Source organism: Cricetulus griseus, chromosome 2 (genome assembly GCF_003668045.3).
Source record: "Cricetulus griseus strain 17A/GY chromosome 2, alternate assembly CriGri-PICRH-1.0, whole genome shotgun sequence".
Taxonomy (NCBI): domain Eukaryota; kingdom Metazoa; phylum Chordata; class Mammalia; order Rodentia; family Cricetidae; genus Cricetulus; species Cricetulus griseus.
Genome location: NC_048595.1, coordinates 201,951,889 through 201,965,780, shown reverse-complemented (window position 1 = coordinate 201,965,780; position 13,892 = coordinate 201,951,889). Strand labels below are relative to the sequence as shown.

Sequence of the window (13,892 nt, the reverse complement as noted above, 5' to 3'; positions counted from 1 at the left end):
CTGATATTATAAACCTTTAAAATAACATTTTAAATGCCATATTCTGCAGGTCTCTGAAGCATTAGAGGTCTGTCTGTCTGCTTAGTTACTTGCCTTAAGCACATAGGTGGCTAGGTAAGGCCTTATTTCTGTAAGTAATTAATTTTCAGTCTGACTGTAACTGGTTTTAGCTTAGTAAAATATTTGAAACTTAGCACAGTTGAATTAAATTGTATATAGTTACCTTATATTCTTTTAACAGTAGCTACATGTACATATTTTAGTTGCTTGCTTAAGCTTAACTTCTGAAAACATAAACTGTATTGAATTTGTATTTTTAACATCTTATAATAGATTAGCAGCTTTTATAAAACAAGAACTTTACGTTGTCAGGCTTTGCTTAAAAATGATTTTAAATTGAAACATTAATAAAACCATATTAAGCACAAACATTAATGTCTTTCTGTAACGTATAGAAGCATTAACATTTTAAATCTTAATTTAAAAAAACTTATTTATAAGATGGTACCTCCTAATTTCTATGTGGTCAACTCTAGTCAAGATGACAGTCCAACTATCTTTTATCTACTTTAGCAAAATGGCTACCAGCCAGCCATGTGACCATCTTGCCATGTGGCTGACTGCAAAATGGTGGTAACCTGCACCATTTGTTTTAGCTGTATGCTTGTAACAGAACTTAGGTTATGCCAGGAAACAGAACATTTTATCAAAACAAGCATAAAACAGAATTAACTTAATATGGTTAAAATTTTAGCTTATATTACCAATTTTTAAAATTTACTATTTGTAGACATGAGATACCATAGTAAACAGTTTACATTTCCCTTTTCCTCTTGTAGTTTTTAATAACTTTAAGGCCATTTCTTTTAGAATGTCCAGATCAGGCCAGATTGTTCACCCAGCCCAGCTCCATGTGCTCAGGGCAGAAACCTGGGGGAGGGAGCTGCTGGTAAGCCCAGACCCTCCGGCCATGCAGGGGCAGGAAAGAGACCCCCACGGCTTCCCTGCTCCAACATTCTGTACACCACATGTGTGGGACATGGAGAAGGCCGGGCAACTGGTGGCCTTGCAAGCCATGTGCTCAGGGCAGGGAAACTCCTGCCACGTTCTAGGACCTGCAGCAGGGTGGCAGTTGGGGTAGAGAGAGCCCTACTTTGCATGCCTCACAGATGGGCAGGTGAGGATGGAAAGACAGACTCACCTGCACCAGCCAGGCTCAGCTGTGAGGGCCGCAGCAGTGACTAGAGTCCAGAGCAGCAGCCTCACCAATGTGCTCAGATACAGGGGACCCCACCGCAGCACACTCTAACCCATGGCACATGGCAGAGGAACTCCTGTACCACACACCACATGCTCAGAGCAGCAAGAAAAGACCCCTGACCCACACATGCCATGTGCATGGGCAGTAAGGACAGAGAGAGAAGCCGCTGTAGTCCAGAGCAGCAGCTGTTCTGAAAGACCTCCAGAGTCAGGACAAAGACAGGCTTAACAAACACACAGCACAAACGTGAAACTTGGACATACAGCACAGTAACATAGACTGGGATCCTATTCAGAATTTCAGATGGCTAGCCACATGGGCAACAACTTGGTCCACAACCAAGTCTCACCCTACAGATTGGGAGACCCTCCTGGGTCCCCTTATAGATGGAGCAGGCAACTTGTTCCTACCAAGTCCCCCTCCTACAGATTGGGCGACCTTGAGCCCCCTGGACCCCTTTTGACAGACTGCGGAAACTGCTGCCTGATCCTCTGCCCTAAACAAGGGATTGGGGCATCCCCTCAATTCCCGTCTCTTAATTCTTGTAGGCCTACTTACAGATTTCAATAGCGAGCACAACATAGGACCTTTACATTTACACAAATGACAAAGACAGTAGACATGAAAATACAAAACTGACACAGAACATACAGCTCAGGATCTGCCAAACCAGCACTGAAAAGCAGGCAAGCAGGATGTGGATCGGAACAGATCAGATAACAAACCTGCTTAAATGGTCAGTCACACAGCCTGTTCCAATCCTCCAGGCTTCATAGAAACCTACAGAAACAAAGACAGAAAAAAGAAAGTTACATTGTGTGGTGCCACGTGACTCAATTAAAGGGGTTATCGTGGTGGATCCTGAAGTGCAAAAGGTTTGTTATTTATGTTTCTTAACTTTAACTGACTGACTATGGGCTCTGTCCTTGACCATCCAGTGGTCAAGAGTCAGACTGAGGGGGGTGGTTATGGTCTGTCCCATATTGAAAACCAATGATAAAAACACACAGAGAACCAGGCTTGGTGCCGCACACCTTTAATCCCAGCACTGGTAAAACAGAAGTAGGCGGATCTCTGTGAGTTCAAGGCCAGCCTGGTCTCCAGAGTGAGTGCCAGGATAGTCTCCAAAACTACACAGAGAAACCCTGTCTTGAAAAACCAAAAAAAAAAAAAAAAAAAAAAAAGAATGAAAAGAAAACCAAAAACCTGTAATTTTAAGCTGGGCAATGGTAGCTCATGCCTTTAACCCCAGCACTTGGGAGGCAGAGGCATGTGGATCTCTGTGAGTTCGAGGCCAGCCTGGTCTACAAAGCCAGTGCCAGGACAGACTCCAAAGCTACACAGAGAAACCCTGTCTCAAAAACAAACAAACAAAACCTGTCATTTTAGCTCATTAGCCCATTTGTTGACTGTATGATTTGAGTTTTTGATGATCATTTCTTATTATTCTTTATAGAATCTATTATTAATCCTCTAAGTATTAATTAGATATCTAGTTAGCAAAGATTTCCTCCCACTCTGCACCATCTTCACCGACGATTGTTTCCTTTGCTGTGCAGAAATGTTTTAATTTTATCCTATTTGTCAATCCTTGAGATTTTTCCTGTGTTGCTGGAACCCTCTCCAGAAGCCTCCCTGTCCATGTCTGTGTCTTGAAGCATTTGACCTGTTCTCCTCAGGAAGCTCCAAAGTACCAGGTCTTGTGTCAAAGTCATTGATCCATTTAGAACAAATTTTTATTTTTAGAAGGATCTATTAGATTGGTGCAAAAGTAATTGCAGCCCCCCCCCCCCCACACACACACAGGCTTCACTCTCTTTTTCAGATTTTGAGATAGGGTCTCACTAAGTTGCCTAGGCTAGTTTTGAATTCACTGTGTAGGCCAGGAAGGCTTTGAACTCCTGCTTCTCCTGCCTCAGGTTCTGCAGCAACTGGTATTACAGATCAGTACTACCAGGTTTGTTCTTGTGTTTATTTTTATTTGTTTGTTTTGAGAAAGGGTCTCATTTTTTGAGGTTGGCTTCAAACTAGCCTGAAACTGGATAATTAGTCTAAGCTGGCTGACCTGAAAACCCTAGGGATTTACCAGAGTCTGCTGGGGTTACAAGAGCATGCTACCTATTGGGGACCAAGAACTATCATTTAAAAAGTTTCTCGGGGTCCAAACCTCCAGCTCCATCTTTCAGAATCCTGAACCTTCATTGTCTTGCAGATGCTGGCTAATTGCTGCTGGATGGCATGGCCTCAGTGGAGAATGTCTCCTAGTTTGCTTGAGAACAGGTCCAGACCTTGAATGGGCCACATCTCTGCTGAGGGTCCTAACTACGTGCCTAGAGGCTTTTTTAGGCGTGCCCTAGGGTAAAATGAGGACTAGAGAGTAGATAGGAAAGGTGCTTGGACGGTCATTTTGACTGTTGGAAAGCGGCTTAGGAGGACAATAGAATAAACCGGAGACTCCAGTTTTCAGGTGGACTGAGAGGCCCTCCAAAAAAAAAAAAAAAAAAAAAAAAAAAAAAAAAAAAATGACAAGATGTCTGTGTGTCTGTGTGTCTGGTCTTTATCGCTGTTGGGTAGCTAGGAGTTTCCAAGTCCACACTCCCCCACTCAGGGATGGACCCATGGCTGCCCGGATGGCTCCGATCACAGCCTCCAAGGACATCATTCCAGAATAGATAGCCTACATAGCATGGGACTGATACAAGCCAGGCTGGCAGTTACCTCACCTGGTTGTCCGCTCAAACAGTACCTACTTTACAGCCAGAGTTATCTCCCCCACCCAGATCCTTATCTTATTTTTTTTATTGCTTTTCTAGGTGAGGTTTCTCTTTGTAGCCCTGACTGTCCTGGAACTCATTCGGTAGACCAGGCTGGCCTCACTCTCAGAGATCTGCCTACCTCTGCCTCTGCCTCTGGAGTGCTGAAATCCTGGGATTAAAGGCACTTATCTCAAAGTCATGCCGTAGTCAGAATCAAACCTATATCTGACTCCCAAATCCATATTCTCTCTACCCTGAGGACTACATATCACATGCAAGTCAAGGTCTATGGTTTTCTTACCTCTTTTTATAATGGGCTTTTTCCTAATAAATATGCTAGGCCTCTGGCTATCTTTACATCCCCATTTACTGGGTATTGAGATATCAGAATCAGAAAGGCACAAATCTATTCCTCCCAGCTTTCTGGTGACCAAATCTGAATTCGCTGTCCCTGAGGTTCTTCATCAGGCTGTAACTCTGTCTTTTCACTCACCCATCCTGATGCCTAGCACAGGGCCTGCTGCCTGTTGAATGAATAATGAATTAAAAAACAAACTCTAAAATGTGAGATAAGAGAATCTGTGACAAGCTCAAGTGTGAAGCTGGGATAAAGATTTAAAGGGCAACATTTAGTTTAAAGAAAAAACAAAGAAAAGGGGAGATAACCAGAAAGAGAAGAATGAGAAACTGCAAGATAAGAGAGCTCAGCACAAACATATAAGATAAAAATAGCCTCCCAGCACTGTCCTTATAAAATTACTTTCTAAATTTGAGCCTAAGTGACAAGTGAAATGTCCTCTGCAATTTCCCATGTGTTCAGTTTAATGAATTTCCGGCAAATGGTTTCAGTATTGGAGGTCCAATTTGGACACTGTGGGGTTGGGGATGGTGAGAAAATGAGGGGTATGAAAATAGACTAACAAATTGAGTCTAGCAACCAATGAAGGGGTGATTGGAGGCATGTGAGGGGGAGGCAAGTCCTGGAGCTTGCTCAACTCCAAGGACTGGGGATTGGTCTTGCTGCAGCTGATGTCACTCTGTTTCCCTCCATGCAATAGAAGAAGGCTGATGTCCCAGGCTGCTGTAACTGTTATTGGCAAATAACTGCCTTTTTATCTAAAGAGCTATATTTGTTTACATGGAGTTAATTATCATAATAATATAATTTCAAACATTGGAGACAGTAAAGAGACATTGGCTCTTTTCAGTCCTACATGGCTTATGCATAGTAGGTACATCATACATGTTGAACTGGGCTGCCAGAAGGAAGCTAAGTCAGAAAGTGGAGGATGGGAAGGAATGAGTTCTTCCAACATGCTATACTGCTGGTCCACATGCCTTATCTTTTCCCAGATACTGAGGAAAAAATGCTGAGAAGCCATGGGACACATAGGAAAAAGTCCTTTCTAGTCCTTAAATTTGGCAAAAAACAAAATAAAAAACATTGACAGCCTATAATTACAAGCAGGGTTGCAGATTTTTCTCTTCCCCAAGTATTTTTTCCAAATTTATTTATTTATTTATTTATTTATTTATTTATTTTTTAAAGACTTTTTTTTAAAGATTTTATTTATTTATTATGTATACAACATTCTGCCTCCATGTATATTTGCACACCAGAAGAGGGCACCAGATCTCATAAGGGATGGTTGTGAGCCACCATGTGGTTGCTGGGAATTGAACTCAGGACCTCTGGAAGAACAGTCGGTGCTCTTAACCTCCGAGCCATCTCTCCAGCCCCTAAAATGCGGAGGTTCCTATTTTTTTGGTTTTCTCTGTGTAGCTTTGGAGCCTATCCTGGCACTCGCTCTGGAGACCAGGCTGGCCTCAAACTCACAGAGATCCACCTGCCTCTGCCTCCCGAGTGCTGGGATTAAAGACATGAGCCACCAATGCCCAGCCCCCCAAATTTATCTTTATATGTATGAGTTTTTTGACTATATTGTATGTCCATGCATCATTCACATGTCTTTGACCTCAGAGGCCAGAAGAGGGCGTTGGATCACCTCAAACTATAGTTACAGAGGCTTGTGAGATGCCATGTGGGTCTTCTGAGAGATATAACTCATATACCATATAATTCACCCATTTAAAGTATATGGCTCAGCTGGGCGGTGGTGGCCCACGCCTTTAATCCCAGCACTAGGGAAGCAGAGGCAGGCAGATCTCTGTGAGTTCGAGGCCAGCCTGGTTTACAAGAGCTAGTTCCAGGACAGCCTCCAAAGCCACAGAGAAACCCTGCCTCGAAAAACCAAAAATAAATAAAATAAAGTATACGGTTCAGTCAGTCACAGTGCTACACACCCATAAATCCAGAGGCTGCTGTAGGACGATCACCTAGAGTTCAAGGCAAGCTAGACCTACATAGTAAATATGAGGTCAGCATAAGTTACATAGTGAGACCCTGTGTCAAGAAAGAAAGGCTGAAGGTGGTGTCACACAACTTTAATCCCAGCATTCAGGAGGCAGAGGCAGATGGGTCTCTGAGTAGAGCCCAGCTTGGTCTACAGAGTAAGTTCCAGGACAGCCAGGGCTACACAGAGAAACCCTGTCGAAAGAAAGAAAGAAAGAAAGAAAGAAAGAAAGAAAGAAAGAAAGAAAGAAAGAAAGAAAGAGAAAGAGGAAGGAAGGAAGGAAGGAAGGAAGGAAGGAAGGAAGGAAGGAAAGAAGAAAGAAAAGAGGGTTGGAGGAGAAATGCTGAGCAGTTAGGAAGCACTTCTTGTCTTCAGGGGACCTGAATTCCATCCCCAGCACCCTTTAATCCCAGCACTCAGGAGGAATAGACAGGTAAATCCTTATGAATTCCAGACCAGCTTGGTCTATATAGTGAGTTCCAGGTCAGCTAATGCTATATGGACTGTCTCAAAATTGTTTCAATCACTTTTATTTAGTGTGTGTGTGGCAGGGGAGCACATGTGTGTGTATATACATATGCAACCAGGATAAGTATGTGGAAATCAGAGGATAACATACAGGGGCTGGACCTCTCCTGTGTGAATCCTGAGGATTGAACTCAGGTGGTCACTTGGAAACAAGTGTCCTTACCCACTTATCAGAACACTGTACAGATTTTTCTGTAGCCCTGTTTCCATTCCTTTGTATGTATATCTAGGCACAGAATGACTAGGTCATAAAGTGGCCCAGATGAACTATTTGAGAAACTGCTAGATTCTTTTCTTTTAACATTGTATGTGTATGAGTGTTTTGCCTGCAATGTATGTCTGTGCACCATGTGCATGCCTAACGCTCTTGGAGGCCAGAAGAAGGAGTCAGATGCCCTGGAACTGCAGTTGTGGATGGTTGTGAGAAACCATGTGGGCGCTGGGGGCTGAACCCAGATTCTCGGAAAGAGCAACCAGTGCTCTTAACTATTAAGCCATCTCTCCAAACCCATTTTTCTTTCTCTTCCTTTTTCTCTCATTTTCTTCTTTCTTTCTTTTTTTAAAAATTAAAAAAAATGAGAAAAGATCTTTTTATATCACCCTGATAGTCTGGAACTGGAACTGACTATGTAGCCCAGGCTGACTTGAAGCTTGTGACAATCCTTACTTCAAGGTGAATGTTGTGAGCATAGTGTATGCCACTGAACCTGCCTGCTAAATTGTTGTCCAAAGCAGCTATACCATTTTTCATTGCTACTAGAGCACATGAGAATTTTAATTTCCCCACAGTCTTGCCAATCTAACAATGATGGCAACACAGAATCCTTATCTAACTTGGGTAGCTATTATTTACCAGATAGTGTAGTACAGCGATGAAAACAGAGTCTCCTCTAAGCACTTAGGGGTAGTGGGAGAGAATGCAGCTCTAGAACTCTCCCAGGCCATGCTAGCTGCCACAACCCATGTGTATAGTATTTGTTACTTCCTACTAGACTAAAATTTAGTCAAACAGAAATCTCTATCTCTCTGACTTTATCTGCATCTGTTGAATGGTCAACTGAACAAATTATTAGCATTTTTCTACTGGTGGTCCCTGTCCAGGTAGAAGAAGAAAATTGCAGTCTGAATGGCAAAAGGGACCAAGGAAGAACTAAGAGTGGATGGAGCCAGGCAGTGGTGGTGCACATGCCTTTAATCCCAGCACTTAGGAGAAAGAGGCTGGCAGATCTCTATCAGTATGAGGCCAGCCTGGCCTACAGGGCTGTGAAGAGAAACCCTCTCTTGACCCCCCCCACACACACAGGACAGAAAGAAAAAAAGACGGTAAATGAGGAAAAGGCAAGAAGCTTGGGGAGCTGGTCACTCTGGCTGAACTTTCATTCTGTGGTTTCCCATCATACTTTACTTCCCACCCATCCACATTATTGAGTGGAAATGTTCTTTCTAGGGCTACATAATGAGGTCAGGGCCCAGCTGGGGTACCTAGCAAGAAATGTTCCTTCTTTGTTTTTATTATTCTCTCTAAAGTCTTGTCTTTGCAAGTATAAGAGACAAAAATATAGGAAAATTTTGGCAATACAGATAACAACAAAATAAGCCTACATACACATAAATCAGCCATTATCATAACTTAAAAGGATGCATTTTTTTAAAAGGCTGACTATGAAGGATTTTTTTTATTATTATGAAATGAAGAAATCGTGATCCAGGTTTTCTTCCATAGGAGAAATAATGGTCCATCCTTAAAAAGTGTTGGCTACCTTTCCACTATGACATGAGAACAAAGGTCACCACATAGCCATATTAATAATGACTGGCCTTTCTTTTACATAATTCTTGCCTTTAGTCCCAGCACTAGGGAGGAAGAGACAGGAGGATCTCTGTGAGTTCGAGACCAGCCTGGTCTACTGAGAGGGACAGCCTCCAAAGTCACAGAGAAACCCTGTCTCAAAAAACCCAAAAAGAAAAAAGAAAAAAATTCTTGCCTTTTACTTCTAGCTAGACTAAGTTGTGAATACAGTCAACACCAGGTTCTTGTTCTCTTTCTCCTCAGAGATCCTCACATTTCCCTATGTTCAATTTTTTCCCCGCCTCCTCCCTGAAGTCAACAAGTGCATACACACACTCTACTGTCACCTTTCCCTTTCATGATTTCTTCAGGTATTCCTGCCTTCTCTCCTTTGTGGGTTTGGAAGGGAAGATAGCAAAATACGTGCTGTGCCAATGCAATTCCTCCTTTAGCAGAGCTCTGCAGGACAATTCCCCAGCTAAAGTGTTAGGCTTTATAGGTCTCATAAACTCTCCTTTTATGAATACACTGTGACAGCCGGATGCTGCATTGATTATGACAGCAGTCTTCAGTCACATTCCTTTTTAACTGCAAAACAGAGCCCTGCTTTCCAGCCCAGTACTCACCATGTGACCTTTAAATTACTGATTTATGTAAGCCTTTCGCTGGCCAGGGGCAGTGTCCAATTCCATCAAACCTGGGGAGGAAGATTGGGGATTGCTACTTTTCCAGTAGTTCTTTGGCTCTGTAGCCTAGGGTCTCTTGTCGGAATCAATTTGGGTGCCATGTGTTTTCACAGGAGTTATGCTAAGGCTGGGATGCATAGAATCACCCACCCCCTTTCGCTATGAAGGAACTGAAGAAATAGATAATAAAACATGTTGGCAGATGCCAAGGACAGTGACTGATTCCTAGAAGCTTCCCTGGCCATTACTGACTGGTGTAATAATCACCTGAGAGTCTAGTAAAGGAGGATGAAAAGCAGGATTTTAAGGAGTTACAAAATGGACTCAGGAATTTCTATGGGACCTTGCTCCACTGGGCCCCAGAAACACAATTTGTTCAGTAGGATAGAATTATAATTCTTAACTACAGAAAAAGAAAATGTTAGTGTTCAAAAGAAATCCTGGAAACAGAGAGGTGTCTGTTCAGGTCAAGGATATGGCCTTCTTTAGCTGACTGCACTGGAGCAGCCCAAATCTGGCAGAGAAAGACAGTCTTAGCTGCTGCCACTCGGTTAAGGATTTCACTGAAGAACGTCAGGGATGTGGTACGCAGGCAGGCTTTAGAACATGACCAAGACGACGTGCGTGCGTGTGGCCACCATTAACCGACTGACAATGCAGATGTTGAAAGATCTGCACTGGAGGCACAAAACGCATGGGCTAGACCAGCAGCAACCAAAGGGCACCACACGTGGGAAGAGAAACCGCAACGGCAAGCACAAGGAGCAGGTAGGCAGTGGGCCTGGCCCCACCAGAACACAAGGGGCTCTGTCTCTAGCGGCTGCAAACCCAAGGCTCCTATACATAAGGAACCCGGTAACTATAGCTTTTGTTCAGAGACGAAGCAATTCTCTAATGCAGGTCACTGCTAATGGGACTTCACGCTCCTCTGTCCTCAGGCCGGTGTGTTTCTAGCTCCGCCTTTCTTGGGCGGGACTCATTGCCCCGCCCTGCAACCGCCCCGGGGCGGGGCTTCTGCCGGATCCCCGCTGCCCTTTCCTCCGCGGACTCTGCGGAGGCTGCTGTGTCCTGCAGAGCTCCGAGCACGTGCCGGTAAGTGAGGGCCCGATGAGGGGAGTTCCTGGAGGTTTACGGACCTAGGCCAGAAGAAGGAGGGTAAGAAGGCTTCTGCCCGAGCACGGGAAAAAACTGGGGCTTGTTTTTTAGTGCCTCCGCCCTTGGAGTCATCTTGAAAGGACTAAGGGAAATTGTAATCCAAAAAGTCGCCACAATGAGATGAGGTCTCTTGCTAGCTGTGGAGTCATCTAGAATACGTTCACAATTTAGTATTCCTGGAACCCCGGGCAGGGACCGAGAACGGTGTAAGAGGAACACGTGTTCGTGGGGAGCCGCATCGGCTTCAGCCCACGCCCTGAAGGGCTTTTGAGACCCGAACAACGAGGCCTATATTCGCTTTCCTGTTCTTATCAAGTAGCTTGGGAGTGGGCTAGATGTGAAGTTTGGGAATGGCATGGGTTTGGATAATTTGCCCATATATATGTGTGTGTATACATTTATATATTGGTGTGTAAAATGTCAGCTGTTGAGGTTCTTAGCACAAGTCCCTTCACACCGTTACTATATTCAGTTTTGTTTTTTGGGGGAGCTTTAACTTAATGTCTTTTAAAAGGACTTGTATTCAAGCCTCCCCGCTAGGTTTTTGTTTGTTTTTTGTTTTTCGAGACAGGGTTTCTCTGTAGCTTCGGAGGCTCTCCTGGCACTCGCTCTGGAGACCAGGCTGGTCTCGAACTCGCAGAGATCCACCTGCCTCTGCCTCCCGAGTGTAATATTTCATTTTGTTGTTAACTGAGTGTCCTCTCAACGCTTATATCCTGAGGGGTTTTTATTAAGCTTGGCATATTCAGACATGGGTGAGTCTAGGCTGGTTCTGGAGTCAGGCTTCTGCCTTAGCTTCCCACGTGCTAAGATTGCAGGCGTTAGCCACCATCTATACCAGTGCACTCTGGCACCATCCACCTAATGTACAGGATACTGTCATAGTTTTTCTACAGGAACTCTGAGGCAGTTAGAGATTTTGTTAATGGATAGGCTTTTCAGAGATAGAGCCCCCAAAGGTAAACTTTTCTCTACTATTGTTTCTGTGGCTCAGTCTTGAAAAGTGAGTTTGTTAACTGCACAGTTTCTGGCTGACTAATCTGGGATGTTTTTACTTCACAGTGCCCAGCTGCCAATTTCAAGAGATGCCTGCCTGGTGAGTATAATTCTGCTAGTTCTCTTTTGCCCAGCTGTAGGCAGCTACCTAGGTTTCCTTTATACCTAGGCAAGTGTTACACTGCTGGGAGAACAGCAGCCAATAGCTGGTTGGCATTCTGGCCTGGTTCATGCCAACTCTGTTGTTAACTATACCAGGATGTCAGCATAGTTTCTTACCCCCTAAGGTAAGAGCAAGTTCTGCAGAAGAAACCTAAATTCAGGTCTTAGTGGTCGTGGTCTGGCAGGTTTGACACAGATTAGTTACTTCAATCACAACTTGGGGGAAAAAAACCAGAACAAAAGAAATCAAGCCAGTGAGGGATTTAAGAATAGGCAAATCAAGATGTAGTGCTTGTGACTAGTCTAAACTGGCCTAAGACAGTAGAGGACGCTATTAGAATGAGCTTTCATTAAAGGTGTTCTCCCCCCCACCCCCGCAATGTTTTTTCTTTATTTTTAATTTTATTTATTTAGTATGCATACAACATTCTGCTTCCATGTATATCTGCACACCAGAAGAGGGCACCAGATCTCATAACGGATGGTTGTGAGCCACCAGTGGTTGCTGGGAATTGAACTCAGGACCACTAGAAGAGAGGACAGTCAGTGCTCTTAACCTCTGAGCCATCTCTCAGCCCCACAATGATTTTTTTCACATGGGGTTTCTTTGTAACAGCCCTAGCTGTCCTGGAACTCATTCTGTAGACCAGGGTGGCCTCACAGATTCAGCTGCCTCCAGAGTGCTGGGGTTGAAGGCATGATTCACAGCTGCCCAGTTTATGCTTCCTTTTTAAGGGGTTTCAGAAGTAGGCGCCCAGGGAATGCTAAATCTGGAGTTGTGGCATGCAGGATCCCTTTTAGATTATCCAGGTAACCTAGAAGCTCAGTCTCAACAATAAATTGATCATGTATCAATTGATCATGGAGTTCTGGCAGCTAAGCTTAGGTCAAACTACCAAGTGAACAGCTAGGTACCTTTTGTTCCATTTTATTAGAATGCTAATCTTCTAAGAAATGGCTCATTAGGCATACTGGTGGTTATCCAATTACTGCTTCTGTGGAAACTAACATCCTGGCTTCTGCAAGCACAACCAGCCTCATGCCTCAGCTCATATCCTGAAGGGTATCAGCAGTCTCCACATTGCTCACTCATCTTTACTCATGCTTGCCCTGGTTCACCCCTTTTGCCTCTCAATTTAATGTTAAAGGCTTCCAAACCGATCAGAAACTAGCCCTGATCACAATATTGACAGAAAAGTTACTGCCCTACATTGCCTACTCTGAACCCTCTCATTCCACCTATCTCTACCTGCCCTTGGATTCATACCCATCCCAATTACTAAGTACCAGCTTAGCTCTGGAAGTATCCACCAAACAGGCTACCAAATGTGGCATGCCTTAGCATTTGCAGCTCTCTGCCCTGGCTTTAACATGACATTCCAGGTATCTGTACTCTTGCCTTCCTGTCCTGCAAATTCTCACTCCTCCCCTCACACTGATGCTATTTCTCAGATAACTCCCATACCTGGAATAAAACTGTCCCCTGCTACCTGTGATCTTGGTCCCTCTTTCAGGGAAGATGTGGGCTGAGGGCATCAGTGTTCTGTTCACCTTCTATTAAGTACTAGAGTGCTTGAGGGAGATTGACTCAAGTGTTGATTTTGAATGGTCTTAGGACTAGTGAACATAGGGCTTCAGAGGTACTTAGTAGGACATAAATTATATTTATTTTGTGTGGAAGGACTCAGGATTAGCTTGCCAGGGGCATTTCTCTGCTTCCCAGGGAAGGACTGAACTAGTTGTTTACAATTATAAATATATAGTGCATTGTTATTACCTCACTATTATGAATTACTAAGCATGGTTGTTTATTTTCCTTTAGGATAACTTGGAAGTAAAAGTGGTCTTCACCTCCTTAAAGGAAGTAGTAACTTACAATCAGGCAAGTGTGGTTATCAGGTAAGTGTTCTAGCATTGACGCCTACTCTGCCTATTTGGTGTGCATCAAGAAACAATTGGGAAGCAAATTCACTCTTAAGCAGTGACTAGTATCTTATTGTTTTTGTTTCAGAGTATGAAGGATCTTTGTGTCTGCCATTCCAATTGAGGAATGGTTTATAGGATTATTGAGTCCTAGAAAACAAAAGTAGTATATGTCTTGTTTCTGTTCACTGCTAAGAGTCTAAGCTTAGTCCTTGCCAAATGCAGACTGATGTTGGATAAAACTGGAAGTGTAGAAAGGGCTTTTATGCCTGTTTTAAAGTC

At 43.7% G+C, this 13,892-nt stretch overlaps 1 protein-coding gene and 1 non-coding gene across 3 annotated transcripts in view; both read left to right on the top strand.

Moving 5' to 3' along the window:
* Positions 1–10,370: 10,370 nt before the first annotated feature.
* Matr3 (matrin 3) overlaps positions 10,371–13,892 on the top strand; it is a 40,209-nt gene continuing 36,687 nt past the window's right edge. Inside the window, exons 1-3 of one of the 2 annotated variants that reach the window (XM_027400750.2) lie at positions 10,371–10,466; positions 11,592–11,625; positions 13,510–13,586. The gene's annotated coding sequence lies outside the window, so the exon portion shown is untranslated. The remainder of the gene's footprint in view (positions 10,467–11,591; positions 11,626–13,509; positions 13,587–13,892) is intronic. The other variant, XM_027400752.2, reaches the window with a different exon arrangement.
* Mir1949 (microRNA mir-1949) lies at positions 11,719–11,808 on the top strand. The gene has a single exon (NR_105158.1). It is a non-coding gene; the product is annotated as a microRNA mir-1949 (primary transcript).